Here is a 16,665-nt window from a genome sequence, read left to right as displayed (position 1 = left end):
CTGCTGTGAAGGTTCTAGGTGACATCACAAATCCCTTTGGTTACATACACAACAAAGCTGGGTTGTTGTTGTTTACACTCTGCAAGGCCTGTGGAAGTGAGTGACATCATAGCACTGTAGTTCTGAGGGTTCAAGATGGATGCAACAATCTCCTGTTGCTTCTATGAAGGCCGTAATAGACGACATCACCAAACAGCTCCATAGTCACATACACAGCAAAGGAGAGATGTTGTTTACACCTAGTGATGTCAGTGGTATTGAGTGACATCACAGCACAGTGCTAAGGCTCCTGGGCCTGGACACAGCACTCAACGGAGAATACGTTTATATCTATGTGTGTGTGTGCGCATATATATATATATATATATATATATATATATATATATATATATATATTCTCCGCCGAAATCACTTTTAAACCCATTTCCACCTTTTTTTCCCTTCTCTTCCTCTTACTTTTTTTTCACGTTTTTTTACGTTTTTCTCCTTTTCGCCTCTTTTCTGGGCGTATTATTCTTCTTTTTCTTCTTTTTTTTCGTCTAATGCATACCCCATCAGTGCAGCAATGCTTATTCAATACCGCCAGCAGATGGAGACACTGGGGGATAATTTTCTAAGGATTTATACTGATTTTTCCTGTCTGAATTTGTCGCACAGAAAGTTGCAGGCCAAATATGTGTGACATTTCTGCGACTTTAGCTTCTAGAGCATTTTTACAACATTATACATAGGTGCTGAATACATAAAAAGCGACTGTTCAGCGACAGACAAGTCGCATCGGCTGAAAGTAGGCCAGAATGTCAGTCCATGTTGGAGCAGGTTTAGATACAGTCTAAAGCATAGATCTCAAAGTCTGTGCACAGAATTTAGCAAGGGCCTCGCACCTTCTGATGCATCAGGTAGGTGCACAATAGCATAGCCTAACCCTCTGTACTTTGGTCTATATTGATGCGGGACATAGACAGCCAGCTGATGACCAATCCATTAGTGCAATGGATGGCTGGAAGCATTTGTCTTTGCCTTTGCAATACCACAGAAGCAATGCATGGTCAATGTACAGCAATGACACACCTGTGTGAACAGCCAGGAGACCCCCCCCCCCCCCCATGTTATGTTACATAGTTACATAGTTAGTACGGTCGAAAAAAGACATATGTCCATCACGTTCAACCAGGGAATTAAGGGGTAGGGGTGTGGCGCGATATTGGGGAAGGGATGAGATTTTATATTTCTTCATAAGCATTAATCTTATTTTGTCAATTAGGAACATTCAGCACCCACCCGCTATCAAGGCAGCTGCCTATCATGTCATGCCCTACCTGCACAGGTGTGCTGGCTACTCAAATGATCCAATTAAGGAGGCCATTTAGTCAGCAGCAGCAGAAGTCCTGTGCCTGGACGCTCCAACAGGGGCCAGACACAAGCAGAAGCAGCAGCAGCACCACCTTTTGTTTTTTGGCTGCAGCAGCAGCAAGGCCCACAGGGCTGGCTAGCTGGCTAGCCAGCAAGCAGGTAGCAATGAAAGTAGGAATCTTTCTTTTTAACCCTGTAAGGGGGTGGTGCACTGTACCCGAAGATACTGCCATATCGGGTCAATGCATAGGGCGACGGAAGCAAGCTTCGAAATCGGCCCCCGTTCTCAAAAATCCATTTAATATATGGTCCCCAGATAGGGGACGTATCAGATATTAAACTGATAAGAACAGATACTACACTTGATCTTAGCCAAAAGGCCGAGAAGCGATAACCGTGAAAGGGGCGGGCCCAACAAGGTCCCCTTCATGGGCACTATCACTGCTTGCTGTCAGGGAGGCTGCCAGACAATTTTCCATGCACACTCTGGGCTGGGGGGCAGTCAACCACCAGTACACACAGCAGAACCTAAACCCATACCATTATTGCTAAGCAGCAAGACAGGGGCCCATTGCACTCCCACGGGGCCTTTTTAAATGCAATCCATAACCCGGATTTGCCAGGAACCCTTCTTACTCCTCCTACTTGCATGTGACACTGGGCTTAGGATCTGCATAGGAAACACACACACAAGCACACACCTACCTTTGTTGCCTGCAGATGCCTCCTTGGCTGTCCCCAAACGGTATCAAACCAACACCCACGGGAAGCTGTAAGCATAGAGGACATGCCTGCACCCCATTGGACTTACCTGTGTGGGTTAAATCCGGGTTATTTGACAACCTATGGCGGTGATGGTTCTGCTCAGGCAGAGCAGTGCTGATGCTCCTCATAAAGCTGTCGCTGCTGTGAAGGTTCTAGGTGACATCACAAATCCCTATGGTTACATACACAACAAAGCTGGGTTGTTGTTGTTTACACTCTGCAAGGCCTGTGGAAGTGAGTGACATCATAGCACTGTAGTTCTGAGGGTTCAAGATGGATGCAACAATCTCCTGTTGCTTCTATGAAGGCCGTAATAGACGACATCACCAAACAGCTCCATAGTCACATACACAGCAAAGGAGAGATGTTGTTTACACCTAGTGATGTCAGTGGTATTGAGTGACATCACAGCACAGTGCTAAGGCTCCTGGGCCTGGACACAGCAGCGGCTGCAATATCTCAACGGAGAATACGTTTATATCTATGTGTGTGTGTGCGCATATATATATATATATATATATATATATATATATATATATATATATATATATATTTCTCCGCCGAAATCACTTTTAAACCCATTTCCACCTTTTTTTCCCTTCTCTTCCTCTTACTTTTTTTTCACGTTTTTTTACGTTTTTCTCCTTTTCGCCTCTTTTCTGGGCGTATTATTCTTCTTTTTCTTCTTTTTTTTCGTCTAATGCATACCCCATCAGTGCAGCAATGCTTATTCAATACCGCCAGCAGATGGAGACACTGGGGGATAATTTTCTAAGGATTTATACTGATTTTTCCTGTCTGAATTTGTCGCACAGAAAGTTGCAGGCCAAATATGTGTGACATTTCTGCGACTTTAGCTTCTAGAGCATTTTTACAACATTATACATAGGTGCTGAATACATAAAAAGCGACTGTTCAGCGACAGACAAGTCGCATCGGCTGAAAGTAGGCCAGAATGTCAGTCCATGTTGGAGCAGGTTTAGATACAGTCTAAAGCATAGATCTCAAAGTCTGTGCACAGAATTTAGCAAGGGCCTCGCACCTTCTGATGCATCAGGTAGGTGCACAATAGCATAGCCTAACCCTCTGTACTTTGGTCTATATTGATGCGGGACATAGACAGCCAGCTGATGACCAATCCATTAGTGCAATGGATGGCTGGAAGCATTTGTCTTTGCCTTTGCAATACCACAGAAGCAATGCATGGTCAATGTACAGCAATGACACACCTGTGTGAACAGCCAGGAGACCACCCCCCCCCCCCCCCCATGTTATGTTACATAGTTACATAGTTAGTACGGTCGAAAAAAGACATATGTCCATCACGTTCAACCAGGGAATTAAGGGGTAGGGGTGTGGCGCGATATTGGGGAAGGGATGAGATTTTATATTTCTTCATAAGCATTAATCTTATTTTGTCAATTAGGAACATTCAGCACCCACCCGCTATCAAGGCAGCTGCCTATCATGTCATGCCCTACCTGCACAGGTGTGCTGGCTACTCAAATGATCCAATTAAGGAGGCCATTTAGTCAGCAGCAGCAGAAGTCCTGTGCCTGGACGCTCCAACAGGGGCCAGACACAAGCAGAAGCAGAAGCAGCAGCAGCACCACCTTTTGTTTTTTGGCTGCAGCAGCAGCAAGGCCCACAGGGCTGGCTAGCTGGCTAGCCAGCAAGCAGGTAGCAATGAAAGTAGGAATCTTTCTTTTTAACCCTGTAAGGGGGTGGTGCACTGTACCCGAAGATACTGCCATATCGGGTCAATGCATAGGGCGACGGAAGCAAGCTTCGAAATCGGCCCCCGTTCTCAAAAATCCATTTAATATATGGTCCCCAGATAGGGGACGTATCAGATATTAAACTGATAAGAACAGATACTACACTTGATCTTAGCCAAAAGGCCGAGAAGCGATAACCGTGAAAGGGGCGGGCCCAACAAGGTCCCCTTCATGGGCACTATCACTGCTTGCTGTCAGGGAGGCTGCCAGACAATTTTCCATGCACACTCTGGGCTGGGGGGCAGTCAACCACCAGTACACACAGCAGAACCTAAACCCATACCATTATTGCTAAGCAGCAAGACAGGGGCCCATTGCACTCCCACGGGGCCTTTTTAAATGCAATCCATAACCCGGATTTGCCAGGAACCCTTCTTACTCCTCCTACTTGCATGTGACACTGGGCTTAGGATCTGCATAGGAAACACACACACAAGCACACACCTACCTTTGTTGCCTGCAGATGCCTCCTTGGCTGTCCCCAAACGGTATCAAACCAACACCCACGGGAAGCTGTAAGCATAGAGGACATGCCTGCACCCCATTGGACTTACCTGTGTGGGTTAAATCCGGGTTATTTGACAACCTATGGCGGTGATGGTTCTGCTCAGGCAGAGCAGTGCTGATGCTCCTCATAAAGCTGTCGCTGCTGTGAAGGTTCTAGGTGACATCACAAATCCCTTTGGTTACATACACAACAAAGCTGGGTTGTTGTTGTTTACACTCTGCAAGGCCTGTGGAAGTGAGTGACATCATAGCACTGTAGTTCTGAGGGTTCAAGATGGATGCAACAATCTCCTGTTGCTTCTATGAAGGCCGTAATAGACGACATCACCAAACAGCTCCATAGTCACATACACAGCAAAGGAGAGATGTTGTTTACACCTAGTGATGTCAGTGGTATTGAGTGACATCACAGCACAGTGCTAAGGCTCCTGGGCCTGGACACAGCAGCGGCTGCAATATCTCAACGGAGAATACGTTTATATCTATGTGTGTGTGTGCGCATATATATATATATATATATATATATATATATATATATATATATATTTCTCCGCCGAAATCACTTTTAAACCCATTTCCACCTTTTTTTCCCTTCTCTTCCTCTTACTTTTTTTTCACGTTTTTTTACGTTTTTCTCCTTTTCGCCTCTTTTCTGGGCGTATTATTCTTCTTTTTCTTCTTTTTTTTCGTCTAATGCATACCCCATCAGTGCAGCAATGCTTATTCAATACCGCCAGCAGATGGAGACACTGGGGGATAATTTTCTAAGGATTTATACTGATTTTTCCTGTCTGAATTTGTCGCACAGAAAGTTGCAGGCCAAATATGTGTGACATTTCTGCGACTTTAGCTTCTAGAGCATTTTTACAACATTATACATAGGTGCTGAATACATAAAAAGCGACTGTTCAGCGACAGACAAGTCGCATCGGCTGAAAGTAGGCCAGAATGTCAGTCCATGTTGGAGCAGGTTTAGATACAGTCTAAAGCATAGATCTCAAAGTCTGTGCACAGAATTTAGCAAGGGCCTCGCACCTTCTGATGCATCAGGTAGGTGCACAATAGCATAGCCTAACCCTCTGTACTTTGGTCTATATTGATGCGGGACATAGACAGCCAGCTGATGACCAATCCATTAGTGCAATGGATGGCTGGAAGCATTTGTCTTTGCCTTTGCAATACCACAGAAGCAATGCATGGTCAATGTACAGCAATGACACACCTGTGTGAACAGCCAGGAGACCCCCCCCCCCCCCCCCCCCATGTTATGTTACATAGTTACATAGTTAGTACGGTCGAAAAAAGACATATGTCCATCACGTTCAACCAGGGAATTAAGGGGTAGGGGTGTGGCGCGATATTGGGGAAGGGATGAGATTTTATATTTCTTCATAAGCATTAATCTTATTTTGTCAATTAGGAACATTCAGCACCCACCCGCTATCAAGGCAGCTGCCTATCATGTCATGCCCTACCTGCACAGGTGTGCTGGCTACTCAAATGATCCAATTAAGGAGGCCATTTAGTCAGCAGCAGCAGAAGTCCTGTGCCTGGACGCTCCAACAGGGGCCAGACACAAGCAGAAGCAGAAGCAGCAGAAGCAGCAGCAGCACCACCTTTTGTTTTTTGGCTGCAGCAGCAGCAAGGCCCACAGGGCTGGCTAGCTGGCTAGCCAGCAAGCAGGTAGCAATGAAAGTAGGAATCTTTCTTTTTAACCCTGTAAGGGGGTGGTGCACTGTACCCGAAGATACTGCCATATCGGGTCAATGCATAGGGCGACGGAAGCAAGCTTCGAAATCGGCCCCCGTTCTCAAAAATCCATTTAATATATGGTCCCCAGATAGGGGACGTATCAGATATTAAACTGATAAGAACAGATACTACACTTGATCTTAGCCAAAAGGCCGAGAAGCGATAACCGTGAAAGGGGCGGGCCCAACAAGGTCCCCTTCATGGGCACTATCACTGCTTGCTGTCAGGGAGGCTGCCAGACAATTTTCCATGCACACTCTGGGCTGGGGGGCAGTCAACCACCAGTACACACAGCAGAACCTAAACCCATACCATTATTGCTAAGCAGCAAGACAGGGGCCCATTGCACTCCCACGGGGCCTTTTTAAATGCAATCCATAACCCGGATTTGCCAGGAACCCTTCTTACTCCTCCTACTTGCATGTGACACTGGGCTTAGGATCTGCATAGGAAACACACACACAAGCACACACCTACCTTTGTTGCCTGCAGATGCCTCCTTGGCTGTCCCCAAACGGTATCAAACCAACACCCACGGGAAGCTGTAAGCATAGAGGACATGCCTGCACCCCATTGGACTTACCTGTGTGGGTTAAATCCGGGTTATTTGACAACCTATGGCGGTGATGGTTCTGCTCAGGCAGAGCAGTGCTGATGCTCCTCATAAAGCTGTCGCTGCTGTGAAGGTTCTAGGTGACATCACAAATCCCTTTGGTTACATACACAACAAAGCTGGGTTGTTGTTGTTTACACTCTGCAAGGCCTGTGGAAGTGAGTGACATCATAGCACTGTAGTTCTGAGGGTTCAAGATGGATGCAACAATCTCCTGTTGCTTCTATGAAGGCCGTAATAGACGACATCACCAAACAGCTCCATAGTCACATACACAGCAAAGGAGAGATGTTGTTTACACCTAGTGATGTCAGTGGTATTGAGTGACATCACAGCACAGTGCTAAGGCTCCTGGGCCTGGACACAGCAGCGGCTGCAATATCTCAACGGAGAATACGTTTATATCTATGTGTGTGTGTGCGCATATATATATATATATATATATATATATATATATATATATATTTCTCCGCCGAAATCACTTTTAAACCCATTTCCACCTTTTTTTCCCTTCTCTTCCTCTTACTTTTTTTTCACGTTTTTTTACGTTTTTCTCCTTTTCGCCTCTTTTCTGGGCGTATTATTCTTCTTTTTCTTCTTTTTTTTCGTCTAATGCATACCCCATCAGTGCAGCAATGCTTATTCAATACCGCCAGCAGATGGAGACACTGGGGGATAATTTTCTAAGGATTTATACTGATTTTTCCTGTCTGAATTTGTCGCACAGAAAGTTGCAGGCCAAATATGTGTGACATTTCTGCGACTTTAGCTTCTAGAGCATTTTTACAACATTATACATAGGTGCTGAATACATAAAAAGCGACTGTTCAGCGACAGACAAGTCGCATCGGCTGAAAGTAGGCCAGAATGTCAGTCCATGTTGGAGCAGGTTTAGATACAGTCTAAAGCATAGATCTCAAAGTCTGTGCACAGAATTTAGCAAGGGCCTCGCACCTTCTGATGCATCAGGTAGGTGCACAATAGCATAGCCTAACCCTCTGTACTTTGGTCTATATTGATGCGGGACATAGACAGCCAGCTGATGACCAATCCATTAGTGCAATGGATGGCTGGAAGCATTTGTCTTTGCCTTTGCAATACCACAGAAGCAATGCATGGTCAATGTACAGCAATGACACACCTGTGTGAACAGCCAGGAGACCCCCCCCCCCCCCATGTTATGTTACATAGTTACATAGTTAGTACGGTCGAAAAAAGACATATGTCCATCACGTTCAACCAGGGAATTAAGGGGTAGGGGTGTGGCGCGATATTGGGGAAGGGATGAGATTTTATATTTCTTCATAAGCATTAATCTTATTTTGTCAATTAGGAACATTCAGCACCCACCCGCTATCAAGGCAGCTGCCTATCATGTCATGCCCTACCTGCACAGGTGTGCTGGCTACTCAAATGATCCAATTAAGGAGGCCATTTAGTCAGCAGCAGCAGAAGTCCTGTGCCTGGACGCTCCAACAGGGGCCAGACACAAGCAGAAGCAGAAGCAGCAGAAGCAGCAGCAGCACCACCTTTTGTTTTTTGGCTGCAGCAGCAGCAAGGCCCACAGGGCTGGCTAGCTGGCTAGCCAGCAAGCAGGTAGCAATGAAAGTAGGAATCTTTCTTTTTAACCCTGTAAGGGGGTGGTGCACTGTACCCGAAGATACTGCCATATCGGGTCAATGCATAGGGCGACGGAAGCAAGCTTCGAAATCGGCCCCCGTTCTCAAAAATCCATTTAATATATGGTCCCCAGATAGGGGACGTATCAGATATTAAACTGATAAGAACAGATACTACACTTGATCTTAGCCAAAAGGCCGAGAAGCGATAACCGTGAAAGGGGCGGGCCCAACAAGGTCCCCTTCATGGGCACTATCACTGCTTGCTGTCAGGGAGGCTGCCAGACAATTTTCCATGCACACTCTGGGCTGGGGGGCAGTCAACCACCAGTACACACAGCAGAACCTAAACCCATACCATTATTGCTAAGCAGCAAGACAGGGGCCCATTGCACTCCCACGGGGCCTTTTTAAATGCAATCCATAACCCGGATTTGCCAGGAACCCTTCTTACTCCTCCTACTTGCATGTGACACTGGGCTTAGGATCTGCATAGGAAACACACACACAAGCACACACCTACCTTTGTTGCCTGCAGATGCCTCCTTGGCTGTCCCCAAACGGTATCAAACCAACACCCACGGGAAGCTGTAAGCATAGAGGACATGCCTGCACCCCATTGGACTTACCTGTGTGGGTTAAATCCGGGTTATTTGACAACCTATGGCGGTGATGGTTCTGCTCAGGCAGAGCAGTGCTGATGCTCCTCATAAAGCTGTCGCTGCTGTGAAGGTTCTAGGTGACATCACAAATCCCTTTGGTTACATACACAACAAAGCTGGGTTGTTGTTGTTTACACTCTGCAAGGCCTGTGGAAGTGAGTGACATCATAGCACTGTAGTTCTGAGGGTTCAAGATGGATGCAACAATCTCCTGTTGCTTCTATGAAGGCCGTAATAGACGACATCACCAAACAGCTCCATAGTCACATACACAGCAAAGGAGAGATGTTGTTTACACCTAGTGATGTCAGTGGTATTGAGTGACATCACAGCACAGTGCTAAGGCTCCTGGGCCTGGACACAGCAGCGGCTGCAATATCTCAACGGAGAATACGTTTATATCTATGTGTGTGTGTGCGCATATATATATATATAATATATATATATATATATATATATATTTCTCCGCCGAAATCACTTTTAAACCCATTTCCACCTTTTTTTCCCTTCTCTTCCTCTTACTTTTTTTTCACGTTTTTTTTACGTTTTTCTCCTTTTCGCCTCTTTTCTGGGCGTATTATTCTTCTTTTTCTTCTTTTTTTTCGTCTAATGCATACCCCATCAGTGCAGCAATGCTTATTCAATACCGCCAGCAGATGGAGACACTGGGGGATAATTTTCTAAGGATTTATACTGATTTTTCCTGTCTGAATTTGTCGCACAGAAAGTTGCAGGCCAAATATGTGTGACATTTCTGCGACTTTAGCTTCTAGAGCATTTTTACAACATTATACATAGGTGCTGAATACATAAAAAGCGACTGTTCAGCGACAGACAAGTCGCATCGGCTGAAAGTAGGCCAGAATGTCAGTCCATGTTGGAGCAGGTTTAGATACAGTCTAAAGCATAGATCTCAAAGTCTGTGCACAGAATTTAGCAAGGGCCTCGCACCTTCTGATGCATCAGGTAGGTGCACAATAGCATAGCCTAACCCTCTGTACTTTGGTCTATATTGATGCGGGACATAGACAGCCAGCTGATGACCAATCCATTAGTGCAATGGATGGCTGGAAGCATTTGTCTTTGCCTTTGCAATACCACAGAAGCAATGCATGGTCAATGTACAGCAATGACACACCTGTGTGAACAGCCAGGAGACCCCCCCCCCCCCCCCCCCCCATGTTATGTTACATAGTTACATAGTTAGTACGGTCGAAAAAAGACATATGTCCATCACGTTCAACCAGGGAATTAAGGGGTAGGGGTGTGGCGCGATATTGGGGAAGGGATGAGATTTTATATTTCTTCATAAGCATTAATCTTATTTTGTCAATTAGGAACATTCAGCACCCACCCGCTATCAAGGCAGCTGCCTATCATGTCATGCCCTACCTGCACAGGTGTGCTGGCTACTCAAATGATCCAATTAAGGAGGCCATTTAGTCAGCAGCAGCAGAAGTCCTGTGCCTGGACGCTCCAACAGGGGCCAGACACAAGCAGAAGCAGAAGCAGCAGAAGCAGCAGCAGCACCACCTTTTGTTTTTTGGCTGCAGCAGCAGCAAGGCCCACAGGGCTGGCTAGCTGGCTAGCCAGCAAGCAGGTAGCAATGAAAGTAGGAATCTTTCTTTTTAACCCTGTAAGGGGGTGGTGCACTGTACCCGAAGATACTGCCATATCGGGTCAATGCATAGGGCGACGGAAGCAAGCTTCGAAATCGGCCCCCGTTCTCAAAAATCCATTTAATATATGGTCCCCAGATAGGGGACGTATCAGATATTAAACTGATAAGAACAGATACTACACTTGATCTTAGCCAAAAGGCCGAGAAGCGATAACCGTGAAAGGGGCGGGCCCAACAAGGTCCCCTTCATGGGCACTATCACTGCTTGCTGTCAGGGAGGCTGCCAGACAATTTTCCATGCACACTCTGGGCTGGGGGGCAGTCAACCACCAGTACACACAGCAGAACCTAAACCCATACCATTATTGCTAAGCAGCAAGACAGGGGCCCATTGCACTCCCACGGGGCCTTTTTAAATGCAATCCATAACCCGGATTTGCCAGGAACCCTTCTTACTCCTCCTACTTGCATGTGACACTGGGCTTAGGATCTGCATAGGAAACACACACACAAGCACACACCTACCTTTGTTGCCTGCAGATGCCTCCTTGGCTGTCCCCAAACGGTATCAAACCAACACCCACGGGAAGCTGTAAGCATAGAGGACATGCCTGCACCCCATTGGACTTACCTGTGTGGGTTAAATCCGGGTTATTTGACAACCTATGGCGGTGATGGTTCTGCTCAGGCAGAGCAGTGCTGATGCTCCTCATAAAGCTGTCGCTGCTGTGAAGGTTCTAGGTGACATCACAAATCCCTTTGGTTACATACACAACAAAGCTGGGTTGTTGTTGTTTACACTCTGCAAGGCCTGTGGAAGTGAGTGACATCATAGCACTGTAGTTCTGAGGGTTCAAGATGGATGCAACAATCTCCTGTTGCTTCTATGAAGGCCGTAATAGACGACATCACCAAACAGCTCCATAGTCACATACACAGCAAAGGAGAGATGTTGTTTACACCTAGTGATGTCAGTGGTATTGAGTGACATCACAGCACAGTGCTAAGGCTCCTGGGCCTGGACACAGCAGCGGCTGCAATATCTCAACGGAGAATACGTTTATATCTATGTGTGTGTGTGCGCATATATATATATATATATATATATATATATATATATATATATATATTTCTCCGCCGAAATCACTTTTAAACCCATTTCCACCTTTTTTTCCCTTCTCTTCCTCTTACTTTTTTTTCACGTTTTTTTACGTTTTTCTCCTTTTCGCCTCTTTTCTGGGCGTATTATTCTTCTTTTTCTTCTTTTTTTTCGTCTAATGCATACCCCATCAGTGCAGCAATGCTTATTCAATACCGCCAGCAGATGGAGACACTGGGGGATAATTTTCTAAGGATTTATACTGATTTTTCCTGTCTGAATTTGTCGCACAGAAAGTTGCAGGCCAAATATGTGTGACATTTCTGCGACTTTAGCTTCTAGAGCATTTTTACAACATTATACATAGGTGCTGAATACATAAAAAGCGACTGTTCAGCGACAGACAAGTCGCATCGGCTGAAAGTAGGCCAGAATGTCAGTCCATGTTGGAGCAGGTTTAGATACAGTCTAAAGCATAGATCTCAAAGTCTGTGCACAGAATTTAGCAAGGGCCTCGCACCTTCTGATGCATCAGGTAGGTGCACAATAGCATAGCCTAACCCTCTGTACTTTGGTCTATATTGATGCGGGACATAGACAGCCAGCTGATGACCAATCCATTAGTGCAATGGATGGCTGGAAGCATTTGTCTTTGCCTTTGCAATACCACAGAAGCAATGCATGGTCAATGTACAGCAATGACACACCTGTGTGAACAGCCAGGAGACCCCCCCCCCCCCCCCCCCATGTTATGTTACATAGTTACATAGTTAGTACGGTCGAAAAAAGACATATGTCCATCACGTTCAACCAGGGAATTAAGGGGTAGGGGTGTGGCGCGATATTGGGGAAGGGATGAGATTTTATATTTCTTCATAAGCATTAATCTTATTTTGTCAATTAGGAACATTCAGCACCCACCCGCTATCAAGGCAGCTGCCTATCATGTCATGCCCTACCTGCACAGGTGTGCTGGCTACTCAAATGATCCAATTAAGGAGGCCATTTAGTCAGCAGCAGCAGAAGTCCTGTGCCTGGACGCTCCAACAGGGGCCAGACACAAGCAGAAGCAGAAGCAGCAGAAGCAGCAGCAGCACCACCTTTTGTTTTTTGGCTGCAGCAGCAGCAAGGCCCACAGGGCTGGCTAGCTGGCTAGCCAGCAAGCAGGTAGCAATGAAAGTAGGAATCTTTCTTTTTAACCCTGTAAGGGGGTGGTGCACTGTACCCGAAGATACTGCCATATCGGGTCAATGCATAGGGCGACGGAAGCAAGCTTCGAAATCGGCCCCCGTTCTCAAAAATCCATTTAATATATGGTCCCCAGATAGGGGACGTATCAGATATTAAACTGATAAGAACAGATACTACACTTGATCTTAGCCAAAAGGCCGAGAAGCGATAACCGTGAAAGGGGCGGGCCCAACAAGGTCCCCTTCATGGGCACTATCACTGCTTGCTGTCAGGGAGGCTGCCAGACAATTTTCCATGCACACTCTGGGCTGGGGGGCAGTCAACCACCAGTACACACAGCAGAACCTAAACCCATACCATTATTGCTAAGCAGCAAGACAGGGGCCCATTGCACTCCCACGGGGCCTTTTTAAATGCAATCCATAACCCGGATTTGCCAGGAACCCTTCTTACTCCTCCTACTTGCATGTGACACTGGGCTTAGGATCTGCATAGGAAACACACACACAAGCACACACCTACCTTTGTTGCCTGCAGATGCCTCCTTGGCTGTCCCCAAACGGTATCAAACCAACACCCACGGGAAGCTGTAAGCATAGAGGACATGCCTGCACCCCATTGGACTTACCTGTGTGGGTTAAATCCGGGTTATTTGACAACCTATGGCGGTGATGGTTCTGCTCAGGCAGAGCAGTGCTGATGCTCCTCATAAAGCTGTCGCTGCTGTGAAGGTTCTAGGTGACATCACAAATCCCTTTGGTTACATACACAACAAAGCTGGGTTGTTGTTGTTTACACTCTGCAAGGCCTGTGGAAGTGAGTGACATCATAGCACTGTAGTTCTGAGGGTTCAAGATGGATGCAACAATCTCCTGTTGCTTCTATGAAGGCCGTAATAGACGACATCACCAAACAGCTCCATAGTCACATACACAGCAAAGGAGAGATGTTGTTTACACCTAGTGATGTCAGTGGTATTGAGTGACATCACAGCACAGTGCTAAGGCTCCTGGGCCTGGACACAGCAGCGGCTGCAATATCTCAACGGAGAATACGTTTATATCTATGTGTGTGTGTGCGCATATATATATATATATATATATATATATATATATATATATATATATATATTTCTCCGCCGAAATCACTTTTAAACCCATTTCCACCTTTTTTTTCCCTTCTCTTCCTCTTACTTTTTTTTCACGTTTTTTTACGTTTTTCTCCTTTTCGCCTCTTTTCTGGGCGTATTATTCTTCTTTTTCTTCTTTTTTTTCGTCTAATGCATACCCCATCAGTGCAGCAATGCTTATTCAATACCGCCAGCAGATGGAGACACTGGGGGATAATTTTCTAAGGATTTATACTGATTTTTCCTGTCTGAATTTGTCGCACAGAAAGTTGCAGGCCAAATATGTGTGACATTTCTGCGACTTTAGCTTCTAGAGCATTTTTACAACATTATACATAGGTGCTGAATACATAAAAAGCGACTGTTCAGCGACAGACAAGTCGCATCGGCTGAAAGTAGGCCAGAATGTCAGTCCATGTTGGAGCAGGTTTAGATACAGTCTAAAGCATAGATCTCAAAGTCTGTGCACAGAATTTAGCAAGGGCCTCGCACCTTCTGATGCATCAGGTAGGTGCACAATAGCATAGCCTAACCCTCTGTACTTTGGTCTATATTGATGCGGGACATAGACAGCCAGCTGATGACCAATCCATTAGTGCAATGGATGGCTGGAAGCATTTGTCTTTGCCTTTGCAATACCACAGAAGCAATGCATGGTCAATGTACAGCAATGACACACCTGTGTGAACAGCCAGGAGACCCCCCCCCCCCCCCCCCATGTTATGTTACATAGTTACATAGTTAGTACGGTCGAAAAAAGACATATGTCCATCACGTTCAACCAGGGAATTAAGGGGTAGGGGTGTGGCGCGATATTGGGGAAGGGATGAGATTTTATATTTCTTCATAAGCATTAATCTTATTTTGTCAATTAGGAACATTCAGCACCCACCCGCTATCAAGGCAGCTGCCTATCATGTCATGCCCTACCTGCACAGGTGTGCTGGCTACTCAAATGATCCAATTAAGGAGGCCATTTAGTCAGCAGCAGCAGAAGTCCTGTGCCTGGACGCTCCAACAGGGGCCAGACACAAGCAGAAGCAGAAGCAGCAGAAGCAGCAGCAGCACCACCTTTTGTTTTTTGGCTGCAGCAGCAGCAAGGCCCACAGGGCTGGCTAGCTGGCTAGCCAGCAAGCAGGTAGCAATGAAAGTAGGAATCTTTCTTTTTAACCCTGTAAGGGGGTGGTGCACTGTACCCGAAGATACTGCCATATCGGGTCAATGCATAGGGCGACGGAAGCAAGCTTCGAAATCGGCCCCCGTTCTCAAAAATCCATTTAATATATGGTCCCCAGATAGGGGACGTATCAGATATTAAACTGATAAGAACAGATACTACACTTGATCTTAGCCAAAAGGCCGAGAAGCGATAACCGTGAAAGGGGCGGGCCCAACAAGGTCCCCTTCATGGGCACTATCACTGCTTGCTGTCAGGGAGGCTGCCAGACAATTTTCCATGCACACTCTGGGCTGGGGGGCAGTCAACCACCAGTACACACAGCAGAACCTAAACCCATACCATTATTGCTAAGCAGCAAGACAGGGGCCCATTGCACTCCCACGGGGCCTTTTTAAATGCAATCCATAACCCGGATTTGCCAGGAACCCTTCTTACTCCTCCTACTTGCATGTGACACTGGGCTTAGGATCTGCATAGGAAACACACACACAAGCACACACCTACCTTTGTTGCCTGCAGATGCCTCCTTGGCTGTCCCCAAACGGTATCAAACCAACACCCACGGGAAGCTGTAAGCATAGAGGACATGCCTGCACCCCATTGGACTTACCTGTGTGGGTTAAATCCGGGTTATTTGACAACCTATGGCGGTGATGGTTCTGCTCAGGCAGAGCAGTGCTGATGCTCCTCATAAAGCTGTCGCTGCTGTGAAGGTTCTAGGTGACATCACAAATCCCTTTGGTTACATACACAACAAAGCTGGGTTGTTGTTGTTTACACTCTGCAAGGCCTGTGGAAGTGAGTGACATCATAGCACTGTAGTTCTGAGGGTTCAAGATGGATGCAACAATCTCCTGTTGCTTCTATGAAGGCCGTAATAGACGACATCACCAAACAGCTCCATAGTCACATACACAGCAAAGGAGAGATGTTGTTTACACCTAGTGATGTCAGTGGTATTGAGTGACATCACAGCACAGTGCTAAGGCTCCTGGGCCTGGACACAGCAGCGGCTGCAATATCTCAACGGAGAATACGTTTATATCTATGTGTGTGTGTGCGCATATATATATATATATATATATATATATATATATATATATATTTCTCCGCCGAAATCACTTTTAAACCCATTTCCACCTTTTTTTCCCTTCTCTTCCTCTTACTTTTTTTTCACGTTTTTTTACGTTTTTCTCCTTTTCGCCTCTTTTCTGGGCGTATTATTCTTCTTTTTCTTCTTTTTTTTCGTCTAATGCATAATCAGTGCAGCAATGCTTATTCAATACCGCCAGCAGATGGAGACACTGGGGGATAATTTTCTAAGGATTTATACTGATTTTTCCTGTCTGAATTTGTCGCACAGAAAGTTGCAGGCCAAATATGTGTGACATTTCTG

The 16,665-nt window shown here is 45.9% G+C and overlaps 7 non-coding genes across 7 annotated transcripts; all 7 read right to left on the bottom strand.

Moving 5' to 3' along the window:
* Positions 1-1,554: 1,554 nt before the first annotated feature.
* Positions 1,555-1,745, bottom strand: LOC130331896 (U2 spliceosomal RNA). The gene has a single exon (XR_008874689.1). It is a non-coding gene; the product is annotated as a U2 spliceosomal RNA (small nuclear RNA).
* A 2,095-nt stretch (positions 1,746-3,840) lies between these two features.
* LOC130331895 (U2 spliceosomal RNA) lies at positions 3,841-4,031 on the bottom strand. Its single transcript, XR_008874688.1, has one exon. It is a non-coding gene; the product is annotated as a U2 spliceosomal RNA (small nuclear RNA).
* Positions 4,032-6,128: 2,097 nt separating this feature from the next.
* LOC130331894 (U2 spliceosomal RNA) lies at positions 6,129-6,319 on the bottom strand. The gene has a single exon (XR_008874687.1). It is a non-coding gene; the product is annotated as a U2 spliceosomal RNA (small nuclear RNA).
* Positions 6,320-8,406: 2,087 nt separating this feature from the next.
* Positions 8,407-8,597, bottom strand: LOC130331892 (U2 spliceosomal RNA). The gene has a single exon (XR_008874686.1). It is a non-coding gene; the product is annotated as a U2 spliceosomal RNA (small nuclear RNA).
* Positions 8,598-10,691: 2,094 nt separating this feature from the next.
* LOC130331891 (U2 spliceosomal RNA) lies at positions 10,692-10,882 on the bottom strand. The gene has a single exon (XR_008874685.1). It is a non-coding gene; the product is annotated as a U2 spliceosomal RNA (small nuclear RNA).
* A 2,096-nt stretch (positions 10,883-12,978) lies between these two features.
* On the bottom strand, positions 12,979-13,169 carry LOC130331890 (U2 spliceosomal RNA). Its single transcript, XR_008874684.1, has one exon. It is a non-coding gene; the product is annotated as a U2 spliceosomal RNA (small nuclear RNA).
* A 2,100-nt stretch (positions 13,170-15,269) lies between these two features.
* LOC130331889 (U2 spliceosomal RNA) lies at positions 15,270-15,460 on the bottom strand. Its single transcript, XR_008874683.1, has one exon. It is a non-coding gene; the product is annotated as a U2 spliceosomal RNA (small nuclear RNA).
* Between the last annotated feature and the right edge of the window lie 1,205 nt (positions 15,461-16,665).

The sequence above is a fragment of the Hyla sarda genome, unplaced genomic scaffold (assembly GCF_029499605.1).
Source record: "Hyla sarda isolate aHylSar1 unplaced genomic scaffold, aHylSar1.hap1 scaffold_358, whole genome shotgun sequence".
Taxonomy (NCBI): Eukaryota; Metazoa; Chordata; class Amphibia; order Anura; family Hylidae; genus Hyla; species Hyla sarda.
Note: the sequence above shows the minus strand (reverse complement) of the source record. Positions and strands in the feature narration are given on the sequence as shown.